Source organism: Meriones unguiculatus, chromosome 8 (assembly GCF_030254825.1).
Source record: "Meriones unguiculatus strain TT.TT164.6M chromosome 8, Bangor_MerUng_6.1, whole genome shotgun sequence".
NCBI lineage: Eukaryota > Metazoa > Chordata > Mammalia > Rodentia > Muridae > Meriones > Meriones unguiculatus.
Window position 1 is genome coordinate 51640160 of NC_083356.1, and position 20114 is coordinate 51660273.

Below are 20114 nucleotides of genomic sequence, written 5' to 3' on the forward strand. Positions count from 1 at the left end.
TGATTTCACCTAGAGTGAATGTTTTTTCTTGATCATAAATTTGTCCCACGCCACTTCTTCTATCTAGTACAATTTATGTGCTTGTAACACATGAAGGTACAAATTTTGCTGTTCTTCAGGAGGGTTAAAAATACTTGAAGAAAATCAGGAACGTTATAAAATCATTAACATGAAAAATAAAATCATCAGTTATCTAAACACTATAATTTCTTGAAAGTACATCTTCAGAATGATCTTCAGGAAATTTGCTCAACAGTGTGGGCTAATACCTAGAAAGGGAAAGGTTAAAATACATAGAGTTAATTCCTGGGTCTGCAATAGAATCACCAGACCACATTCCTTTCAGAGCAGAGGGCCAGCAGCAGTCCCCCACCCAGATAAACCTCAGGGTGTGACTGGAGTCACACAGCTCCTAAGACCCAGAGGTCATATGTCCTGCAGGTAGCCAGGCCTGACCGTTAGCTGTCTTGGGGCCTAAAAACAGGCCAAATATTTTAAAGGTTAGCTTCTCTAGAGACTACCCCATTTGTGTTTTGTTCCTCTTACCCAATCCTGTAATGCCAAGGCTTATACTACCCGACTTGCGTTTTTGTTCCTTTAAAAACCTTGATCTCATACTTTTTGGTTCTGTTGCTCTCCTTGTGGAGTACTTGTACTCTCCAGACCTTACTATTCCCCACTTCTTTCATAAAATTCCCTGCATTCTGCCCAAAGTTTGGCCGTAAGTCTCAACATCTGCTTTGATAGTCTGCAGGGCAGAGCCTTTCAGAGGCCCTCTGTGGCAGGCTCCTAACTTTGTTCCCTGTTTTCTCCTTTTTCTGATGTCCATCCTCTTTGCCTTTCTGGATAGGGATTGAGCATTTTATCCAGAGTCTTTCCTCTTGATTAGTTTCTTTAGGTGTACAGATTTTAGTAGGTTTATCCTATATTATATGTCTATATGAGTGAGTATATACCGTGTGTGTCTTTCTGCTTCTGGGATAGTTCACTCAGGATCATCTTTTCCAGTTCCCACCATTTACCAGCAAATTTCATGATTTCCTTGTTTTCTATTGCTGAGTAGTATTCCATGTGTGAATGTACTTTCTGCATCCATTCCTCAGATGAGGGGCATCTTGGTTGTTTCCAGCTTCTGGCTATTACAAATAAAGCTGCTACAAACATGGTTGAGCAAATATCCTTTTTGTGTACTTGAGCCTCTTTTGGATATATGCCTAGAAGTGGTATAGCTGGATCTTGAGGAAGCAATGGGGTCTTCCCTGAGACTGATACTCCAACCAAGTAGCATGCATGGAGATAACCTAGAACCCCTGCACAGTTGTAGCCCATGACAGTTCAGTCTCTAAGTGGGTTCCATAATTCTGGGAACAGGGACATAAACTGATTGGCCTGCTCTTTGATTACCTCACCCTGAGAGGGGAGCAGCCTTACCAGGCCACAGAGGAAGACAATGCAGCACTCCTGATGAGTCCTAACAGACTAGGATCAGAAGGAAAGAAAAGAAACCCTCCCCTATCACTAGACTTGGGAAGGGGTATGCATAGAAAAGGGGGAGGAAGGGAGAGGTTGGGAGGGGAGGAGGGAGGAAACTAGAGGGGGGATACAAAGTAAAGAAAGTGTAATTAATAAAAAAAATTTAAAAATTTCAAAAAAACAAAACAAAACCTTGATCTCCCAGAGCCAGGGGTCACTTGCCCCTACGTCTTTGTTAAGGGCAGCCACACAGCTTGAGCTTGTAATAAAAAGACTCTCGTGTTTTGCAATGGAGTTGATTTCTGTGGGTCTTTTGGGGGCTCGTGAACTTGGTATAGCAGAAGCAATCACATCAGAGTATAGGCAGCTCAATCATACCATGCCAGAAATATGAAAAACACAGTAATGACAAGCACGAGAAGATACATCAGCAGCAAGAAGCAATCCAGAGATAAAGCTCCTGGGACTATACCTTTCCAAGATACACCCATCAGAGCCATACAAAATGGTGGGATGTCTGTAGAAAGGTCACTTGCTCACTGCAGTTTTTCTTCATGGTGTTAGCCTGTTATCCTTTTTCCAATAAATAAATAAACAATTGAAAAAAATAAAAATAAAAAGCAAAAGACAGCCCTCTATAGACCATATGTCTGTGCAATAGTATTAAAACCGGTGTATACCACATATATATCAGTGATTAACTACAAAAATCGACTAGAAGAATGGGATTTGTTATGATGTGGCAGGACATAACAGAGAATAAAAAGAAAGTGGAGAGGTGGCTCAGATATTAAGAACATTTGCTGCTTTCTCAGTGTATGAGGGTTCATTTCTTAGAATTCACACTGGGAACTTCACAGCCATCTACAACTCCAGCTTAAGGGAATTTGAACCCCTTCTGTAGCTTACAACACAGCAGTTGTTTATGTGGTGCACACACACACATAAGTGGACACACACACGAAGATATGAACAAACATTTTATAAAAGATGGTCTAATAATGATAGGAAATATTTAACAAATGATACATATGTATAAAATTGTAAAAAAACAATTTTTTAAGTAAAGCATTCATGAAACCTTCTTATGTTATAGTTATACTTACATCAAGCATTTTTACAATTAGGTTCTGAAACAGACTAAAACTGTCGTCTATCAGAGTGCATATATTTATTGATGTTCTGTGAATTCCATCTATGAATGAGGTGAAAACACGTAAGTTCATACTGTTGTGCACAGTAAATGAGCTCATGAAGATGTGAGAAACTCATTAATTATGGTGGTAGTGACAGTTTTTCTAGCTCTTATATTTCTTTCAGGTGAACCACTTTTCATTTTTCTGTATGTTCTCTGCCTAGTAAGGCTGAGGCTATCTCAACAAACACTAGATTACTCTAACCAGATGGATTTGCCAAATAGGACATATCAGATATAATTTGGAAAGTGCATTTTGGTGTCCAAAATACTTTTGTAGATAGTAAGAGAACATTCTATTTTCTTTATATTTTCCGTACATCTAAGTATAATACTTTTCCTCTTCTTGAAAATTTCTTCTTTGTGTAACTCTTTTTACAATATTTAGTTTAAATACTGTCTTGTTCTTACAAACACTTTGACTAGTACTATTGTTATTATTTTTATTGGCGATGAGAACGATGATGGTATTTGTTAATTTAGACAGAAAAATTCCAAATTTTTATGCCTATTTTTTTAAAAAAACCTATAGAAATATTAAAGAACAATAAAGATACATAACAATTATGAATATGTTTTTTAATTTAATTGCTATGTACATTGATTCAAATGGTGGTGCCATAGTATATTTGGCACTTTACTAAATGAAAATTAACATGTAAAACCAAAAATACAAATGTAAATAAACATTGTTTTAATACAGCAGATTGTAATTCTTCCTCTGAATGGCATTTCCTAAGTAAACACCTCTCTGTTCAGTTTCCTGTACAATTTTGAATTGTTGAGAAAAAAAAATCCATTAAGAAAAACAAATCCTTAACATAAAATTTAAATAGTTGATAAGCTGCTCATATTGTGATTGTTAGCTTAAGGTTCTCAAGAGATTTAGTTCTGAAATTAGATACATGACTTTACTGCCAAAGGATTTTATACCAGTTTAATGAAACTGTCAGAAACTAGACCAAACAATGTAGACATCAAAGAGATTTGTTCTTAAAAGTATGGCCTTCAAAATCATGACTTTTTATTCTCAACATAATGGCAAAAGTTTCTCAATCTCTGTCATTCTACTCAGTTTGAGAAGTGATTTCTCCTTAACAGTCAAATGTCTAAAGATTTTGGCCTATAGTTTTAAAGAGGCCATATAATTTATCACCCTAACTGGGGCACCTTTAAAGACAGGGTTAATAATAACTACACAGGGAATTAATTACAGGTACAAACTTGATTATATAGGGAAAACAGTAGTGCTTAGTCACACTAGTGTGTTCCACGTGAACTGAATAAAATGTTTTCTTCTTTGCTTTTCAGGTTCTTTCCTGACATCTTAGAGTAGTTCTAGTTGTTAGAATGCCTCCCCTTAGGGTTTCTTTCACTATGTTCAACAGACTTATTTTTTCTTTGTTTGGGGAATTTGTGGAAGAATCAGACCCTGGGTCTGCTTAAGGATATTCTTGGCACATCTATTGCTCTTTTCAGTTGGCACAAACAAAAAGCATCAAGATCTTCTGGGACATGTGTACCTTTCAATATTTTTCCTGGTAGTGATAATTTTGTTCTTTCACAAAACATCTACATAACAATGTCTAGAAAATGCTTGAATATTAAAAACCTCTATTTAAGTTGTTTTTTATTTATTTCAATTTCATTTTAAAACATCAAGGTTAATATGATACAAGAACAATTCATATAAGCGTAAACTTGGTATGACAGGAAACTTGGACGACAGGAACATTATGTAGAGAATCTCTGTCAACAGTCAACAGAGTAGGATGAGTCTGCAGTTCATGTAATTCTAATATCACAGTACTGAAAACTACTGAATGCTGACATGGAGGGAATTATACAAATCAACATTGTAAATGCTCATATTTCTACCAAGATATTAATATTTTAATGTCATTTCATGGTCCCATTCTGAAGCAGTAACTCATTATCTATGTACTGCTTTGCCACGATTAAAGTTAAAAATCAGTGAGCTAAATTCCTGAGCTTTGTGAAACCCAAAAAAACCTGAATATTGAATGGTAACTCTGAGCGGTTTATAAACAAAAACATTCAGGAGGAAAGCTCTTTCACCATAGTTCAGAATGAGATTTTGATTATACAATACACAGTATAATATCTATCTATCTATCTATCTAGACAGATAATGTCATCAAATAATTCTATTAAGATGTCATGAATTATACATAAATGTCATTCTAGAGTTAACCCATATAAAAACTTTAAATATTTACAGAAAAAAAACAATGTTCTAATTAAAACTAACAGAATTTTCTAAACAGCTCAAAGCAAAATCTTACATTGACTATCCTCAAAGAAATGTGCCTAATAGTCCTCTGAAATGATCTTAGTCTTAGAGTTATTGGATTTAAATGGATGAGAGTCAAGTTAACATGTGATGAAAAAGTGTTCTAAACACACACAACTGGACACATGTCAAGAACTGATTTGTAGTCAGAAAACAAACCAAGGAGCAAAACTAGGAGTTATTTAGGTTTTATCCTTCACCATTTAATGTATTAATCAACTTCAATTAAACAACCATTCAGTTGTATCACAACCAAACTATTAAAGACATCTGAAAAAAAAATCCCAAAGAACCAAATAATACGGGCTAGATAGCTGGCTCAGCAAGTTGTAGATCAAACAGCTGCAGTCTAAATCTATGAAATAAAAATATCAAATTCTTTCTTCCTGAGTAGTGAAATCATGTCCCATCATCATGCATTACTAAAACATGATAATATTTACTGAGATCTTGCTAACCATTTAAGTCTAATCTTGCTAAAAACATGTATTACTTAATTTTTAAATTAAATGTTTTCTAAAACAGTTTTTCAGAATTATTATAACTAATATGATTTCCATAAATGGGAAAATCAGAATTTGAACCTATGAATCTAAAAAATAATTTACCATGTCTATGTTTATATCACTATCAGAGATAAGTTGAATATAACCCACTGTAATTGTATACAAGCAAATATTAGCCACAGGTGAATTTGCATGTGTGTTAAAGGATGAAAGATTTATTTCTGGGGTCTAGAAATAAATAACATTTGTATTGTATAAGTATCATAATTCAAAATTTCCACAGCCCACCCACCATGTACAAAGATTTCTTTAGAAGACTTTTTTTTTAACAAAAGAGCTTTTATCTCTTTTCAGTTCATTAGTGGCTTCTGTGAAGTAACTTATGATCTTGAGAAATCTGTAAACACATACAAACGTACACAAATGCAATTAAGTGAAACTGAATTATTTATCTTTTTATATTCTCAAGTAGTGTCATAAAACCAGATGTTTACAGTATACCAACAATTTTAAGATGATTTAATGGAGATAAAATAATCTATACTTTTCCATGCCTTAATTACAAAGCTAATACCTGCATGATAAATGTATCTCTTTTCATTCTACTGATTAGAATCATGCAATGAAGAATTTATTTTGAATGTCAAAATGAGAAATGGGTATGCTTCTGTTAAAACAATGTTAGCATGAAATATTTTAAATAGAAAAATTACTGTGTCAAAGTTTATACTAAGCAAAGGAAAAACTAAATAGAGATGCTGCTTTGAAATTTGGAATACAGAGTCAGTAATATTGAGTAGAGAGCATAGAAATTAGAAGAGATTTTTAGAATAAAACAAAGTATTTTAAAATATAATTAAACTATATTTTGAATGATTATAATATAGAGTTTATCAGAAACAAAGAAAACTTTTAACATTTATAAATGGCTATAGGAGCCTGTTGACATCTTATTTAGCATAAGTGAACGAGTTTTTTGTTACTGAATGTGGGACTTGAAATACTTTATTTTCTATGAATTCAACATCTTGCAGCAACTAGTAATTTTGATGAAAACTCAAAAAGGGGTTAGGAAGAAATTTGTGTTAACATTATTGTTAAAATTTCACACTTATTATGTCTTAAAATGATTTGGTTTTACAAGGTGGAATATATCAATACTATTAGCTTTACAGTGCTTGCCACATATATGTGGAGGAAAATGACCTCTGACTGTAAATTTTTAAGAATATTCTTTGAATACACAGTTAAGTGTGTGAAAACAAAGGCAGGTTTTGATTTTTTTTTTTTAGTAGGTCACTAAGTGGTGTTGGGTATACCTAGGAGAAAATGAGAATGACTGGAGATATTATTTTGACCTATAAAGATGAGAGTTAACCATGGAAAATAATTAAGATTCCACAGAAAATCTGAAATCAAATATGAAAGACAAATATGGGAACTGAATTATACAGAAAGAAGTAAGAATATAGCAAAGAAAGCTAAAGATTACATGTGAGAATTAACAAACCCAATACAACATGGCTTCACTGAATTAAAAATATCATTATTTTCTACTTTCCAAAAGAGATTTATTGATTCACTATGATCACAAGTAACCTGGTGTTTACATAACTGGTTGACCAGTTGATCAAATGACACTTATGTCCCACCTATGTATAAGTACAAATGCCTGCCCCAAAGCCTAATACCGGCTGATGACTTTTCAACATATTCAGACTATTTTACCAGAAAGTGCTTTCTATTGTTTTTTTGAATACTGTTTTTTACCATTTTATAATGTAAAAGTTACATTTTCTTATTAGTGTTGCCAGCATCTATGAATATAGGACTAACTACTTAGAATTAGGAAACCTGTCAAGGAGCTTGTCCTTGGAGAAAACTGATTCTTTCTCCCTCAGCAGCAACTGGCTGCTGTAACTCTTTATCTCTGTAGAGGGGCTCATAGAACTTTCCCCATCTACCTTAACATGTGGACTGGTGAAGTCTTGTGCAGGTCTTGTGTGAAAAACATCTTGGTGACATCATATAGTTGTAACATGTCTGTCATGTCCTGAAAACTCCATCTCTCAGCAGTCACTTCAGTCAGCTGACTCTTAAAATCTTTACTGTCCCTCTTCTGTGATGCTCTCTGAACCTTCTGTAAACAGGTTAGAGGTTAATAGTATTGAAGATATCAATCTTATACCAACATTTTAGTTTATAGTTATCTAAAGAAAGTTTCTTCATTTCAATGTTACATCTAGAATTCAGACTGAAGATTGATGGAAAAATTAAAAGAAGAATCATTTGAGTTTGAGACTACTTAAAATAATAATAATAATAATAATAATAATAATAACAGGTGTTTGTGAAATTCTCAGAATGGAACCTTGAGTATGTTACAGATTTTTGAGGGTGCACCTAAATATAATAATTGGTCGAAAAGGAAGAAGACAGAAATAAGATTAAGTTGAGGGGACAGGTGAAATATTAAGATGACCTCTGTGCAGCAGGATTAAGCAGAAAAGATTTCAGAAATCTCAGGCTCACAGCACTTAAAAGCTGTGTTCTTAGGGCTAGAGAGATGGCTCAGTGGTTAAAAGCACTATCTGCTCTTCCAAATGGACCCAGGCTCAATTCCCAGTACCCACATGGCAGCTCACAACTGTAACACCAGTTGTAAGGGATTTGACACACTTACACCAATGCACATAAAAAAAAAATTAAAAAGCAGTGTCCTTAGTGGGAATCAGCTCTACAGTGATGCAAAGATAATCTTCTTTAGAAATTTAAAAGTATTTGTTGTTTCTTCTGTCATTCTGTGACTATGACTAGATGAGTGCTTCTTAGGGCTAATAGTCGTGAGTAGTCTTTTTGTTTTTCAGCTTATTTGATGGCATGTTCATTTTTTGAGACAGAGTCTTACTGTGTAGCCCTGGCTATCTTGACACTAGCTGTGTCCTGACACAAAGCTATGAATTTGAAGTCTCAGAGATCTACCTGCCTCTGTGTTTGGAGGGCAGAGGTTACTGCACCTGATGTGTGTATGTATGTACATTACATGTAACAATTTCAATGGGAATGACCCCAATATGTTCATAGGCTCTGAGGTCCTGTCTGATTTTACCAGTAGGAATAGATATCAAATAACTACAGTGTGGGAAAAGAGAATGCTTAGAACCATAGTATGTCTGCTTCCCTGTACAAAAACACAGTTCCCCAAAAGGGCCCATCCCTCAAGCTACCATATACTTTAATTCCTTCTACTTTCCTTGTCTTCAGCTACATAGCAGTAATAGCACTGTGCTTTGGCTTGGATGGGTGCATCTTGATCTAATTTCTTTCCATTAACTCTGCCAACTACATCATAAACAATTGCATTTTTCCTTAATTAAATTATGTCCAATTACCTGTTTATGTGTGTCATCTGTTTCCTCTGAGGACTACAACAGATTAATTATGAAATATGAGTGTATCTACAAATGAAGCATTCCTACATTTGGAAATTATCTCCTTTTTCAGCTACATGAAGAGATTAAATTTCTTATGGTCTCATGTTTACTATCCTTTCTCTATCACTGGTAGTAAGGTCCATCAGAATATATTACCTTGATACAAAAATGCCTTTAGACCCAATGAATCATCAATCTTACCGTGCTGATTTATTTTTCTTTACATTATGCATAATAAAAACTGATGTAGGAGGAAAAAGTTTTTTTTAATTCAAAGTATCACTGTAATCATGTCTTTTAGATTAAAGTGATGATCTTTGAAAGATATTTGAAGAATGTTACTACATTATTCAAAAGAGTAAGAGAAGAGATAAGTGACAGGACAGGTTTGCCTGAAGGATTGTAAATAGATACAATTGGAGACATCCAGCTCTGAAAGAAGGGGAGATTTGTTATTGAAATTGGTTCACAGAAATGTGCTATCTGAAAAGTCCCAGAACCAGGGACTTTCTGCAAGTTATACTATCTGCAAGTTCCAGAACCAGGAAAGCCAATAGAATACCTTCGTCTGTGACTAACGTGCTGAAAAGCAAAAACTTAATACTCCCTGGACAAAAATAACAGGTCAAAGAGGGAGAATTTCCCTTTTATAAAAACTATGGCTTTATTCAGGTAAGCTGGCATCTGACTGGATGAAACCTAGGCACATTACTATGGCACATTCAAGTCTTTAAAGAAGCATCTTCGTGGCCAAATCAAAAAGCACAATATTCTACCAGCTACATGGACAATTCTGATTTCAAGGTAACATATGAAATAGGATGCAATACAGAAATATTATCTATTCAACTTCTTGGGTTTTTATTTGATGGTTGTTGTATTAGCTTATGTTTTTTCTAAGACAGAGTTTCTCTGTGTACTTCTAGTTGTCCTAGAGCCCATTCTGTAGTCTAGATTGTCAGGAACTTACAGAGATCTGTTTGCATCTATCTCCCAAGTGTAGGGATTAAAGATGTGTGCCACCATCACCTAGATTTTATTATATACTTTTATTGTAAGTGCTATAACTTTAATGAGAAGTCTTTCCAAAAGAGTTATTTTTCCCAAGAACCCCTTAATCCAGTGAGGTGCCTATCTTAAACTGACCACTCATATTAAATTAAGATTGAATCAAGGGTACTTCCATAATCCTCTAAATGCCTATTTACCACAACCAGTAATAAAAACTTGTATCTTTCTACTCATGTATAGTTTAATATATCATTCCCATACCATACAGTATTTCTCACAGGTCAAAATAAATTTTCTTCTATTTCTTTTCTTGCCTTTCTAAAAAAAAAGAAAGAAAGAAAGAAAGAAAGAAAGAAAGAAAGAAAGAAAGAAAGAAAAAGAGAAAAACACTTAATTCTACCCTTTGAAAATCAATTTATCTTCTTCAATTTCTTTCTTCAGAGAGTTAAAAATTTTTTTCTTGCAAGTTTTTCACTTGCTTGGTTAGAGTTACATCAAGGTACTTTATGTTATTTGTAGCTATTGTGAAGGCTGTTGTTTCCTTGATTTTTCTTCTCAGACAGTTTGTCTTTTGTATACAGGAGGGCTGCTGATATTTTGAGTTAATTTTGTATCCAGCCACTTTGCTGAAAGTTGTTTTATCAGTTGTAGGAGTTCTCATGGAAGAACTTTTGGGGTCACTCATGTATACTATCATGTCATCTGTTAATAGTGATATTTTGAATTTTTCTTTTCTGAGGTATATCCTCTTCATTTCCTTTGTTGTCTTATTTTTCTAGTTAGGATTTCTCCCATGTTCATGGATCAATAGTATTGTCATAGTAAAAATGACCACCATACCAAAACCATTTTAAGATTCAGTGTAATTCCCATAAAAATAGCAACACAATTCTTTACAGACAATGAAAGAAAAATTCTCAATTTTATGTAGAAAAAAAAAAAACCCAGAGTAGATAAAAGATTCCTATACAATAAAAGAACTTCTGGAAGTATCGCCATCTCTGATCTCAAGCTGTGCTATATAGAGCAACAGTAATTAAAACATCATAGTACTGGCATAGAAAAAGACTGGTGGATCAATGGAATCAAATAAATAAACCCACACACCTATTGATCACTGATTTTTCACAAAGAAGCCAAATCCATACAATGGAAAAAAGATAGCATCATCAACAAATGGTGCTGGTCTAACTGTATGTCTACATATAGGAAAATTCATATAGATCCATACTTATCACCCTGTATAAAAGTAAAGTCTAAGTGGATCAAACACCTCAACATAAAACCGACACAATAAATCTGTTAGAAGAAAAATGGGAGAGAGACTTGAACTCATTGGCACAGGAGACAACTTCCTGAACAAAACATCAACAGCTCAGGCTGTAAGATCAACAATTAATAAACGGGACACATGAAACTGCTTCTGTAAAGCAAAGGACACAGTCAACAGAACAGAACGACAGCCTACAAACTGGGAAAAGATCTTCACCAACCCTATATCTGACAGAGGGCTAATATCTAGAATATATAAAGAACTCAAAAAATTAAACACCAACACACCAAATAATCCAATAAAAAATATGGGGTATACTACAGCTGGGATACAAAGTGAATAAACTGTAATAATTAATATTTAAAAATATGGGGTACAGAACTAAACAAAGAATTCTCAACAAAGGAATATCAAATGGCAGAAATACATTTAAAGAAATGTTTAATGTCCTTAGTCATCAAGAATATGTAAATCACAAGAACTCTGAGATTCTGTCTCACATTCATCAGGATGGCTAAGATCAAAAACACAAGTGACAACACATGCTAGAGAGGATGTGGAGAAAGGGGAACCCTCTACTATTGCTGGTGGGAATGTAAACTTGTACACCAATTTGAAAATCATCTGGTATTTTCTCAGAAAACTGGAAATAGTGCTACCACAAGACTCAGCTATACCACTCATAGGCATACATCTGAAAGATGCTCAACCATATGAGAACATTTGCTCAACTATGTTCAAACTAGCTTTGTTCCTAATAGCCAGAATCTGGAAACAGCCTAGAAGTTCCTCAAATGAAGAATGGATACAATCACACAATAGAATATTACTCAGCTATTAAAAACAAGAACATCATGAACTTTGCAATAAATGGATGGAACCAGAAAAAAATCATCCTGAGAGAGGTAACACAGAAGCAGAAAGACATACGTGGTATATACTCATTAGAATTGGATATTAACCATATAATATAGGATATACATTTTAAGCATACTAAAAATCTACAGACCTAAAGAAGCTAAACTACAAAGAGGATGGTTAATTCTCATTCAGAAGGGAAATCAAGATCAACACGGCAAGCACTAAAAAAAGAAACAGGAAACAAGTTAGGAACCTGCCAGAGAGGGCCTCTGAAAGGCTCTGCCATGCAGACTATCAAAGCAGATGCTGAGACTTAGGGCCAACTGTTGGGCAGAGTTCATGGGATCTTATGTAAGAAGTGGGAAATAGCTGAGTACAACTGTTACCTACCTCTCTTCTTTAGAAGCTTCCATAGTACCTTGCAGTCATCAAGGATGAGGCATCCTGGCCAGCAAAATCAGATCTGATACTTAGTCGTGGTGGCTCAGGAGGCCTGTAATTCCAGCACTTTAAAGGCTGAGCTATGATGATTTTTATAAATTCAAGGTCATCATCCTGGGATGCATATTGAGTTCCAGGCCAGCTTGGGCTACAGATTGAGACCCCTTTTCTTTTCTTTTTTTTTTTTTTTGTTTTTTGTTTTTTTTTTCAATGCAGTTTATTCAGGAACCTTGAACAATCATCTGACCCTGGGGAAAGCCAGCCACAGCTTAAATAGCCTCTGGGTAGCCAACCCAGGCGTGCCACGTGGGCAATGCAGATAGGTCCACATACATGGAAGCAAGCCAGATCCTCAGCCTTAGCCAAATGTGGAGTTGTTTGTGACAGAGAGCACTCAGCATTGCTCAATAAAATGAAGGGAATAATAATGGCATGCATACCTTTGTGGTAATCAATAGATCTCTCACCGGAGTTAAGACATAGTAAATAAAAGAGATAGCATGTCTGTTACAGAAAACCTAGATAACTACTCAGGGCTAGTGAAATCATGGTTATTGGAGGAGAATCTATATGAACTCATCTACTAAACTGGCATAATCCATAACAACAATCTTTAAACATTTGTTCTCATACCAACAAATAAGAGTAGTCTTGTTTTTCATTGCTGAGTAATGTTCCATTGTGTAGATGTACCACAATTTCTGTATCCATTTTTCAGTGGAGGGGAATCTGGGTTGTTTTCAGCTTCTGGCTATTACAAATAAAACTGCTACAAACATGGTTGAGCAAATCTCAAAAAAAAAAAAAGTGGGAAATAGTAAGATCTGGAGAGGACAGGAACCCCACAAGCAGAGCAACAGAACCAGAAAATTTGAGCACAGGGGTCTTTCCAGAGACTCATACTCCAAACAAGTACCAGGCATGGAGAGAACCTAGAACCCTGCACAGATGTAGTCCATGCCAGTGTAGTGTCCAAATGGGTTACATAGTAATGGGAAGAGGGACTGCCTCTGACATAATCTGACAGGCCTGTTCTTTGATCACCTCCCCCTGAGGGGAGAGAAGCCTTACCAGGCCACAGAAGATGACAATGCAGCCATTCCTGATGTGATCTGATAGACTAAGATCAGAAGGAAGGAGAGGAGGACCTCCCCTATCAGTGGACTTTGGGAGGGGCATGCGCGAAGAAGGGGGAGGGAGGGTGGGACTGGGAGGGGAGGAGGGAGGGTCTTATGGGGGGATACAAAGTGAATAAACTGTAACTAATATAAAAAATAAAATTTAAAAAAATAAAGAAAGAAAGAATAAGAGAACAGAAAGAAAGTCTACCACAGATGTCCTTTAGAAGACTCCACCCAGCAGGGGGTCCAAACAGATGCAGAGACTCACACCCAAAGTTTAGACAGAATGCAGAGAATCCTATGGAAGAAGGAAAACAAAGAAGAACCCAGATGGGGCAAGAGACTCACAAGGAGACCAACAAAGCCAAAAGAGCTGGGCCCAGGGGAGACTGCAGAGATTGATGCATCAAACAAAGAACTTGCATAGAGCCATCCTAGACCCTCTGCACAGATGTAGGGCATAGACAGCTCAGTCTCCATGTGATTCCTCTAGTACAGGGAAAAGAGACATCTCTGACATGAACTCAATTGTCTGCTCCTGATCACTTCTCCCTCGAGGGGTGACCAAGCCAGCTCACAGAGGAAGAAGATGTAGGCAGTCCTGATGGGACCTGATAGGCTAGGGTTAGACAGTAGGGGAAGAGGACTTCCACTATCAGTGGACTAGGGGACTGCCACTATCAGTTGACTAGGGAAGAGTGATAGGAGAGGAAGAAGAAGGGAGAGTGGGACTGGGAGGAGATGAAGGAGGCAGCTACAACCAGGATGCAAAGTTAATAATTTGTAAATGATGATGATGATGATGATGATGATGATGATGATGATGATAAACATGAAAAAAGAAAATCAAGTTATCACTTAAGATTAAATTCAATGCATCATTGAAACTATTAAATATTTAGTTTGGAGAATTTTCAAGCATGTACTTGGAAGTCCTTCGGACAGTTCATCTAGCTCCTGTTCCTTTTTTGCTTTGTAATCTTGGATGGAATGAACAGATTAAATAAATTTTTTGTTGTTATTGTTGTTTTTTAGTATGTGTGTATGAATATTGATTAGCAATTTGACAGGATGTAGAATCAAATAGGAGGCACACTTTTGTGCTTCACTCTGCAGGATGTTTTATTTTTTAGATTAGAGTAGGTTTTAGGCATGAACATAAAGATCTAATTGAGGTTCAAAAACCCACCATAAAAGTAGCAATTTTCCATGGATTGACTAAAGTGGTAGAAGCTAGTTCAACACAGATACTTTTCTCTTCCTTCTACCTTGCTCTTGACTTTACCAAATATCAGTTAGAAAACTACCTTTAGAGTGTTAGGCTGCAGATTATTACTTTTTTTTTTTTGAGGTATATTAATGTATGTTCATTCTATTGGACTCTGTGTTCTTTTGTTCCCCAGCAGACTTGGTTTACAGTAGGAAGTTTATACATTAACTACTTCTCAGCATGTAGGCACAGGCAGGGTGATCACTAACTCCAGACTCGTAGTCTTGAAATTTTCATAGGCACTGATGCTCAGGATAAACTCGTTTTTCATAGTGAATGTCAAAAGAGAAAACCTGTAATGTTTCCTATTGATGAGCATCAGCATAACAAATATTTAAGCAGTGTCAAGATGACACTTGTATTACCTTATACATTGCAATATGAATCTAGTGTTCAAGAATGTTCATGTTAACATTTCTATTCAATGTACCAATATCACTCTTTAGTTAAAGTATTCAATTCAACATCTTTATCATTATATTTGCATCCATTTGGTAAGCTCATAAACAAAGTATTTCAATAATTTTACATTTCAAGGGCAATTGAAAGGAATACAATTTTGAAAAATATTTGATTCTAAAAATAAAATCCATATATGTCCTATAGATAAATAAAATGGTAAAATCACAGATACATCATAAAGCTCTGCTACTGAAGTTTTATTATTCTAGTAAGGAGTAAATACTAGAAGTAAAATTAAAAGAAAAAAGCTATTTACTTTTACTATAATACTATTTTACTATTTTCAAGAATGTAAAAGACTTGCTCACATTAGTTTTTTAGTCCAATATTATTTATATTATTTAATATATAAACAAATTTTCATTGTATCTCATTATTTAATATATAAATACATTTTCATTGAGCTTAAAATGTGGGATTTTCTAAATACTCTTTCATCAATAAATATAATGAGTTTATTATTTTAAAAGAATTAGATTCTGATTACATCAATGCAGATAACTACTTTCCCTGAACTGTAAAATTGTAAGCAATTCCTACTTCAGGAAACTGTCTGCATCATGTTCAGGTTGAATCATTTGTCCATCTAGTCAATGATTTGAAAATCTTACAAATAAACACAATCTTAGTTGCTTCTGAATCAAATGCTCTCTAATTCACACATAAGAAAAATATATTTGAGATCTAGAGTATATCATGTTTTGGTCATTTATTCCCTTCCTTGAATTAGTTTCCAAGTCATGGTTTATCTAAGATCTGAGTTGTGATTCAATATATGAAAATTGGGCACATTCTTGCATTATTATTTTCAGTGCTAATTTCTATACTTACAATGACTTGTGTTGATGAAATATTAAGATACATTGATATCCCCAATAAAAGATGACTGAACACAATTATTCCCCCTATTGCTTAAAAACTACCATCAAGATAAAATTATAATCTAGACATCAAGAATAAAATTGCAATAATGCTTGGAGACTAAGTCTATGTGGGTTCCCTAATAAGAGGAGCAGGGGCTTTCTCTGTCATGAACTCAGTGACAGGCCCTCTGATCACTTCCCCCTGGGGTGCAGCCTTGCCAGGCTACCAAGAAACACAATGCATCCAGTTCTGAGGAGACCTGATAAGCTAGGGTCAAATAGAAGGGGAGGAAGACCTCAACCTATCAGTGGACTAGGGGAGGGACATAGGAAGAGAAGAGGGAGGGAGAGAGGGATTGGGAGGAGATGAGGGAGGGGGACACAGACAGGATACAAATTGAATAAATGATAATAATTCAAAATTTTAAAAATTATAATAATGCTAGTTATATACAAGATGTCTCCCCTAAAGAAACATTGATCAATGTTTTAAAGAAAGCAAGAATATGGGAATAGAGTGACAATAATGATGTAGGAAAATGTTCTAAACAAAACGGGTTATCCAGAATTCTTGCTGTGCGTTCATTCAGCCTACCTTACTGTTAATTCACATTCAAATTTCTCCTTTCTTCTTGATTGATCATACAATTCACTAGCCATCAATTATTTTGTAATTATTATGACACTTCCCCCTCTATCTTTGTTGTTGTTGTTCAAACTTCCCTTTTGCATTTCCTGTTAGAAAGATCTGCAGAAGAAACAAATGTACAGAGTTGTGTAGTGATTGTGGATAATATAGAGGTAGACCAATATAGCATTTCATATGAACATATTGGACATTTGATGCAAATTTTTGGAATGGAAAGAAAACAAGCATGACAGAGAAGATTACTGACTCTAAAGAAAGCAAAGGTTTTGTTTATATCACAGAGACTCTAACAGCTTTAAAACACAGCATACTAGTTTGTATGGCTTGCAGTGAAAACTAGCATGTCTAAAGAGGAAGACGTATACATAGAAGAATATAAGGCTAATGATAATAGAACCCTGTGTAAATAATAGAAATATTAATTCACTAAATGAGGATAACATATACATAAATTACAACTAAGAGTCACCAATTGTCATCTTAGTTTACAAAGATATTGATGTGATATTTTTATCAAATGGTAAATAAATCAATTTACCATATTTTTAGATTTCCATTTAAATAATATCTATATTTCTACTATTTACTTACAACTTACTAAGTATGTGTGATAAGTCATTGGTTACATAAACTTTTGGGCTAATAATAACAATTATCTGATGTATTTTTTTAATTTTAAGTTATAAGCAATATAATACAAAATCTCTGGAATTACTTCAGATATTTTATGTGTATTTTGAAAAGTCATTTTAAAATCAACATAGGGCAAGAATTATAGCTCAGTAATAGAACGGAAACAAATTTAGGTTCAATCTTCAGCATCAAAAAGAAAGATTAAATAAACAAATAAAAAAAGAATAAGAATTTCACAAAAATGATAGTAGAACATACAGTAACATTATTTTACTGTAAGTATTGTACCAGTATATATATGAGCTATTAAATGTTTAAAGTAATACTTATTTTAATTGATCTTAATAGAGTTGTCCTTGAACTAATAAGAAAAGAACCACATGGAATTACATGGAGGAGTGGGGCAAATGGGAAAAGTAATTTTTATGTGTCAATTAAAATTAAATTTTAATTATTATTATCATCATCATGATCATCATTATTATTTTACAATTTATTCACATTGTATCTTAGTTGTAACCCCTTCCTTATTTCCTTGCTGTCCCGTCCTTGCTCCCTCTTCCTCCCCTATCACTCTACCCTAGTCCACTGATAGGGGAAGTCCTCCTTCCCTACTGTCTAACCCTAGCCTATCAGTTCCCATCAAGACTGTCTGGATCCTCTTCCTTTGTAGTTTGCCACACCAGGAAGAAGTGATCAAGAAGCAGGCAACTGAGTTCATGTCATAGACTGTCTCCTCTCCTCTTACTAGGGAACCAACATGTAGACTGAGCTGTCCATAGGCTACATCTGGACAGGGGGGTCTTTGTCCTCTCTATGTATGGTCTTTGGTTGATATATCAGTCTCTGTATTTTCTTATGGCCTAGCTCTTTTGACTTTGTTCTTCTTCTTGTGGAGGTTCTGTACTATCTGGGCCCTCTATCTCCCTCTTCTTCTATAAGACCCCCTGTTCTCTGTCCAAAGTTTGGCTGTGAGTCTCTGCATCTGATTGGATTCCCTGCTGGGTGGAGTCTTTTAGGGAACATCTATAGTATGATCCCATACTATTCTCTCTCATACAGCTTCCAGTGTCTATTCTGCTTTCCCCTATGAATGATAATTAAGCAACTTCCTTAGAGTACTCCTCCTTGTTTAGTTTCTTCAGGACTACAGATTTTAGTATGTTTATCCTATATTATATAGCTAATATCCACTTATGAGTAAGTATATACCATGAGTTTCAGGAAAAGGAATTTTTATTTGATGTAGATGATACATTCCAAAGAGCAGGGGCAAAAAGTATGATTCAAATGAGAGAAAGGAAACAAATTATCTAGTACTTAGGAGGATGAGATGGAAGAATTGATGTGAGACAAAAGGAAGCTTTGATTGCCCACTAAGAACTTGTGTCCAAATCCGTTATATTTTTGCAGACCTACTGCAAGGTCTGATAATGCAGGTAACTATAAAATGAGCTCTAAAATGTGTATTGGCATGCATTGGATGATAACACAACTTGACAGATGATTACTAAGTTTCTTTGTTGAACTACAATTTCAGTGCTAAACCAACTAGCATTATTCCTAAATCCTTTATTAATAACATGTAACAAATTTAGATATTTTGAGAATTAGTATTATATGTGGGAAATGTTTATAAAATTAAAAATCAATCCAAACTTAACTTCTAAAAATAAAAGTACTAGAAATTTTCCAATGTCACATATAAACATGAATGTGAAGTTAAAAACCTTTATTCAAATGAAGCTCTACCACTGACAGCTATTGAATTATTAGCTAATTACCCAGTAATGAAGATTTTCCCTTTATAGAGATAATGTAGGTTTATCTGCTTTTGTATTATTTTATTTTCCACAAACAGCTTGTATATGTTTTCTGCTCTTGGTTTTAATTACATTCATTGTGTTTAATTTATTTTTCTCATTAATTAATTTATTTACTCTACAGAGGCAGAGAAGCTCCTGCTCCAGTTGTTAGGGGATCTATATGAAGACCAAGCTGCACATCCATTACATATGTGTAGGTAGCCCAGGTCCATCCCACACATGCTCTTTTATTGGTGGTTCAGTTTTTGTGAGGCCCTGTAGGCCCAGATCAGTTGCCTTTATAGGTTTTCCTTCAGTATCCTTGATCTGTCTGACTCCTCTATCCTTCCTCCCCCTCTTCTCCAAGTTTCCCAAAGCTCTGCATAATGTTTGGCTATGGGTCTTTGCATCTATTTCCATTGGCCTCTGGGTGCCGACTCTTAGAGGACAGTTATGCTAGGCTCCCATCTACAAGTTTAGCAGAGCATCATCAATAGTGAGAAGGGTTGGCTCTCTCTCATGGCATGGGTCCCCAGCCGGCCAGTCATTGGTTGACTATTTCCTCAATTTATGCTCCATCACTATCTTTGCACATCCTGGGCCAAAGGTTTTGTGAGGGGGTTGGTGTCCCAATCCCTCAATTGGAAGTCTTGCTTAGACACAGGAGTTGTCTATTTCATGTTCTATATCCCCTGTTGCCAGAACTCTTAGCCAGGGTAACCCTTATTTTATTTTATGTTCTATCACAAATGAACTTTACATTTTATTAAAAAAATGTAGGTGGTCCACTATGTTTGCTATAT